The sequence below is a fragment of the Triticum aestivum genome, chromosome 3B (assembly GCF_018294505.1).
Source record: "Triticum aestivum cultivar Chinese Spring chromosome 3B, IWGSC CS RefSeq v2.1, whole genome shotgun sequence".
Classification (NCBI taxonomy): Eukaryota; Viridiplantae; Streptophyta; class Magnoliopsida; order Poales; family Poaceae; genus Triticum; species Triticum aestivum.
Window position 1 is genome coordinate 389,152,368 of NC_057801.1, and position 6,211 is coordinate 389,158,578.

Genomic DNA, 6,211 nt, shown 5'->3' on the forward strand with positions numbered 1-6,211 from the left:
AACCTAGTGACCGTTAGTGATTTTCGGTGGGACTGACATGCATCTCAGTGAGACCGATTCGGTTAGGGTTAGGGCATAACGTAATCTCGGTAAGACCGATTACACAAACTCGGTGAGACCAATTTGGTAATAAGCTTTCCAGAGAGTTGGTCAGGTAAACTCGGTGGGACCGATTTGCTCTTTTCGGTGAGACCGAAATGTTACAAAAGGGAAACAAAGAGTTTACATTGCAATCTCGGTGGGACCGATCGCTCACTTCAGTTAGACCGAAACGGTATGAAGGGAAACAGAGAGATTACAATCCCATCTCGATGAGACCGAGATCCCTATCGGTAAGACCGATTTGCTTAGGGTTTGTGGCAGTGGCTATGACTTTTGGAATCGGTGGCGCCGGATAGGAAGAATCGGTGTGACCGATTTTGGCTTTGGGTTTAGGTCATTTGTGGATGTGAGTAAGTAGCTGAGGGTTTTGAAGCATATCACTAAGCACATGAAGCAAGAGGCTCATTAAGCAACACCTCATCCCTCCTTGATAGTATTGGCTTTTCCTATAGACTCAATGTGATCTTGGATCACTAAAATATAAAATGAAGAGTCTTGGGCTTTTGAGCTTGAGCCAATCCTTTGTCCTTAGTATTTTGAGGGATCCACTTTCATCATCCATGCCATGCCATTCATTGAGCTTTCCTGAAATAATAGTCTTGGAATAGCATTAGCTCAATGAGCTATATGTTGTTATGAATTACCAAAACCACCTAGGGATAGTTGCACTTTCAACAACATACGTTCTATGTCCTAAGACATGAGCTGACGCATGTACTCGGGATGGTGACAGGCTTGCTTGGGGCCGACCAAACGCTACTCCGTGACTGGGTAGTTACAAAGGTAGGTTTCGGGTTTGTCCAGTCCCATGCTGCGAGACATGGTCGAGCAAGATGGGATTTGCCCCTCCGATCAGGAGAGATATACTCTGGGCCCCTCGTGTGATCTGACCAGGATAAGCATGGCCATGCGACAGGGATTATGAGATAATCGGGTTTGTGGTCGGTATCACTGGAACGAGAAAGAGGCCGGGCTAGCACAAGGATGATAGTCTCGCCTTGAGCCTGACAACATATATCGTGAGGCAAAGGGAATAGAAGTGTGAAACGTTGTACAAGTTCGCCTAACTAGCTTCATAGTCTGCTTGGTGGTCGGCACGCCTTGCTAGAGGCCGCTACCAACTGTGTAGGTCGGAGGTGATCCGAACTGCGACCAAGCTGACTTGAACCTAAGGGGTCGCACGCTTAAGGGAAGGAACCTACGAGGCCGGATTCGAGGACACTGGTCGGATGTGATCCGAGTTGTATTCGGATTGTGGCCGAGTAGACATGTGGGCTTTAGGGTCCGTGCGAGGCCCAAGTGTTGAACCCGCGATGGACGCCTATATAAAGTGGAGGTGCGGCACACTCAGGGGGTTGATCGCTTCGGTGCTGTGACTAGGGTTTGCATGTGTTACGAATAGCCACCTCCACTCGCTGCCGACTGTGTGATCAGACCTAGCAGTCCGCCGCATGGTGTTCCTCCTACACGCGCGGATATCATTAGAGGCAGTGCACTTGTGCCGCTCCGACGAACTTATACATGGGATCGGACGACCGGCTGTTTGAGGGAGATCAAACGAGGAGGAGACGATCTACGCGGACGCGCGGCCCCAACTCTTCTTCCGTTGCACAGCACTGCGCGTCTAGTGGTAACGAACTGTGATCCATCTGCCGTAGCATGTTCTTGGTTGTTCTGCGCGTAGGAAATTTAAATTTGCAGTCGACGCACCCTACCGTAGAACCCAACAGTGCAGACCGACATTACATGACCGCGTTCATGAGACTGGTTCTACTGCCGTGCTTCACACATGGGTGGCTAGTGGGTGTCTGTTTCTCCAGCTTTAGTTGAATCGAGTTTGACTACGCCCGGTCCTTGGTGAAGGTTAAAACAGCACACTTGACAAAAAATCATTGTGGTTTTGATGCACAGGTAAGAACGGTTGTTGCTAGAAGCCCGTAGCAGCCACGTAAAACTTGCACAACAAAGTAGAGGATGTCTAACTTGTTTTTGCAGGGCATGCTGTGATGTGATATGGTCAAGACATGATGATATATAAATTGTTGTATGAGATGATCATGTTTTGTAGCAGTTATCGGCAACTGGTAGGAGCCATATGGTTGTCGCTTTATTGTATGAAATGCAATCGCCATGTAATTGCTTTACTTTATCACTAAGCGGTAGCGATAGTCATAGAAGCAATAGTTGGCGAGACAACAAGGATGCTTCGATGGAGATCAAGGTGTCAAGCCGGTGACGATGGTGATCATGACAGTGCTTTCGAGATGGAGATCAAAGGCACAAGACGACGATGGCCATATCATATCACTTATATTGATTGCATGTGATGTTTATCCTTTATGCATCTTATTTTGCTTAGTACGACGGTAGCATTATAAGATGATCTCTCACTGAATTTCAAGGTACAAGTGTTCTCCCTGGGTATGCACCATTTCTACAGTCCGTCGTGCCGAGACACCACGTGATGATCGGGTGTGATAAGCTCTACGTTCACATACAACAGGTGCAAGCCAGTTTTGCACATGCAGAATACTCGGGTAAAACTTGATAAGCCTAGCATATGCAGATATGGCCTCGGAACACTGAGACCGGAAGGTCGAGCGTGAATCATATAGTAGATATGATCAACATAGTGATGTTCACCATTGAAAACTACTCCATCTCACGTGATGATTGGACATGGTTTAGTTGATATGGATCACGTGATCACTTAGATGATTAGAGAGATGTCTATCTAAGTGGGAGTTCTTAAGTAATATGATTAATTGAACTTTAATTTATCATGAACTTAGTACCTGATAGTATTTTGCATGTCTATGTTGTTTTAGATAAATGGCCCGTGCTACTGTTCCGTTGAATTTTAATGCGTTCCGAGAGAAAGCTAAGTTGAAAGATGATGGTAGGAACTACACGGACTGGGTCCGTAACTTGAGGATTATCCTCATTGCTGCACAGAAGAATTATGTCCTGGAAGCACCACTGAGTGCCAAACCCACTGCAGGAGCAACGCCGGACGTTATGAACGCCTGGCGGAGTAAAGTTGATGACTACTCGATAGTTCAGTATGCCATGCTTTACGGCTTAGAACCGGGACTTCAACAACGTTTTGAATGTCATGGAGCATATGAGATGTTCCAGGAGTTGAAGTTACTATTTCAAGAAAATGCCCGGATTGAGAGATATGAAGTCTCCAATAAGTTCTACAGCTGCAAAATGGAGGAGAATAGTTCTGTCAGTGAACATATACTCAGAATTTTTGGGTTCCACAATCACTTGACTCAGCTGGGAGCTAATCTTCTGGTTGATAGTGTCATTGACAGAGTTCTTCAATCACTGCCACCAAGCTACAAAAGCTTCATGATGAACTATAATATGAAAGGGATGGATAAGACAATTCCCGAGCTCTTCGCGATGCTAAAGGCTACGGAGGTAGAAATCAAGAAGGAGCATCAAGTGTTGATGGTTAACAAGACCACTAGTTTCAAGAAAAAGGGCAAAGAGAAGAAGGGGGACTTCAATAAGAACGGCAAGCAAGTTGCTGCTCAAGTGAAGAAGCCCAAGTCTGGACCTAAGCCTTAGATTGAGTGTTTCTACTGCAAAGGGACCGGTCACTGGAAGTGGAACTGCCCCAAGTATTTAGCGGATAAGAAGGATGGCAAAGTGAAAGGTATATTTGATATACATGTTATTGATGCGTACCTTACAAATGCTCGTAGTAGCGCCTGGGTATTTGATAATGGTTCTGTTTCTCACATTTGCAACTCAAAATAGGGGCTACGGATTAAGCGAAGATCGGCTAAGGACAAGGTGACGATGCGCGTGGGAAATGGTTCCAAAGTCGATGTGATCGCTGTCCGCATGCTACCTCTACATCTACCTTCGGGATTAGTTTTATACCTGAATAATTGTTATTTGGTGCCAATGTTAAGCATGAACATTATATCTATATCTTGTTTGTTGTGAGACGGTTATTCATTTAAATCAGAGAATAATGGTTGTTCTATTTATATGAGTAATATCTTTTATGTTCAAGCACCCTTGATGAGTGGTCTATTTTTATTGAATCTCGATAGTAGTGATACACATATTCATAGTATTGAAGCCAAAAGATATAAGTTTAATAATGATAGTGCAAATTATTTGTGGCACTCCTGTTTAGGTCATATTGGTGTAAAGCGCATGAAGAAACTCCATGTTGATGGGCTTTTGGAATCACTTGATTATGAATCACTTGATGCTTGCGAACCATGCCTCCTGGGCAAGATGACTAAGACTCCATTCTCCGGAACAATGGAGCGAGCAACAGACTTGTTGGAAATAATACATACTAATGTATATGGTCCAATGAGTGTTGATGCTCGCGGCGGGTATCATTATTTTCTGACCTTCACAGATGATTTGGTCAGATATGGGTATATCTACTTGATGAAACATAAGTCTAAAAAAATTGAAAAGTTCAAAGAATTTCAGAGTGAAGTGGAAAATCATCGTAACAAGAAAATAAAGTTTCCATGATCTAATCGTGGAGGAGAATATTTGAGTTACGAGTTTGGTCTTCATTTGAAACAATGCGGAATAGTTTCACAACTCACGCCACCCGGAACACCGTAGCGTAATGGTGTGTCCGAACGTCGTAACCACACTTTATTAGATATGGTGCGATCTATGATGTCTCTTACTGACTTACCACTATCGTTTTGGGGTTATGCTTTAGAGACGGCTGCATTCACGTTAAAATAGGGCACCATCTAAATCCATTGAGACAACACCATATGAATTGTGGTTTGCCAAGAAACCCAAGTTGTCGTTTCTTAAAGTTTGGGGCTATGATGCTTATGTGAAAAAGCTTCAGCCTGATAAGCTCGAACCCAAATCGGAGAAACGTGTCTTCATAGGATACCCAAAAGAACCTATTTGGTACACCTTCTATCACAGATCCGAAGGCAAGATATTCATTGCTAAGAATGGATCCTTTCTAGAGAAGGAGTTTCTCTTGAATGAAGTGAGTGGGAGGAAAGTAGAACTTGATGAGTAGTCCATCACAGAAATCAGTTCTAGTGATTCCTACACCAATTAGTGAGGAAGCTAATGATGATGAACATGAAACTTCTGATCAAGTTACTACTAAACCTCGTAGGTCAACCAGAGTAAGATCCACACTAGAGTGGTACAGTAATCCTGTTATGGAAGTCATGTTACTTGACCATGACAAACCTAAGAACTACGAGGAAGTGATGATGAGCCCACATTCCGCTAAATGGCCTGAGGCCATGAAATCTGAGATGGGATCCATGTATGAGAACAAAGTGTGAACTTTGGTTGACTTACCCGATGATTGGCAAGCCATAGAGAATAAATGGATCTTTAAGAAGAAGACTGATACTGACGGTAATGTTACTGTCTACAAAGCTCGACTTGTTGCGAATGGTTTTCGACAAGTTCAAGGAGTTCACTACGATGAGACCTTCTCACCCATAGTGATGCTTAGGTCCGTCTGAATCATGTTAGCAATTGCCGTATTTTATGATTATGAAATTTGGCAAATGGATGTCAAAACTGCATTCCTTAATGGATATCTTAAAGAAGAGTTGTATATGATGCAACCAGAAGGTTTTGTCGATCCAAAAGGTGCTAACAAAGTGTACAAGCTCCAGTGATCCATTTATGGACTGGTGCAAGCATCTCGGAGTTGGAATATACGCTTTGATAGTGTGATCAAAGCATATGGTTTTATACGGACTTTTGGAGAAGCCTGTATTTACAAGAAAGTGAGTGGGAGCTGAGTAGCATTTCTGATATTATATGTAGATGACATATTGTTAACCAGAAATGATATTGAATTTCTGAATAGCATAAAAGGATACTTGAATAAGAATTTTTCAATGAAAGACCTCGGTGAATCTTCAAGGTCAAAAAAATACCTCGGTGAAGATGCTTATATATTAGGCATCAAGATCTATAGAGATAGATCAAGATGCTTAATTGGACTTTCACAAAGCACATACCTTGATAAAGTTTTGAAGAAGTTGAAAATGGATCAAGCAAAGAAAGCGTTCTTGCCTGTGTTACAGGGTGTGAAGTTGAGTCAGACTCAATGCCTGACCACTTC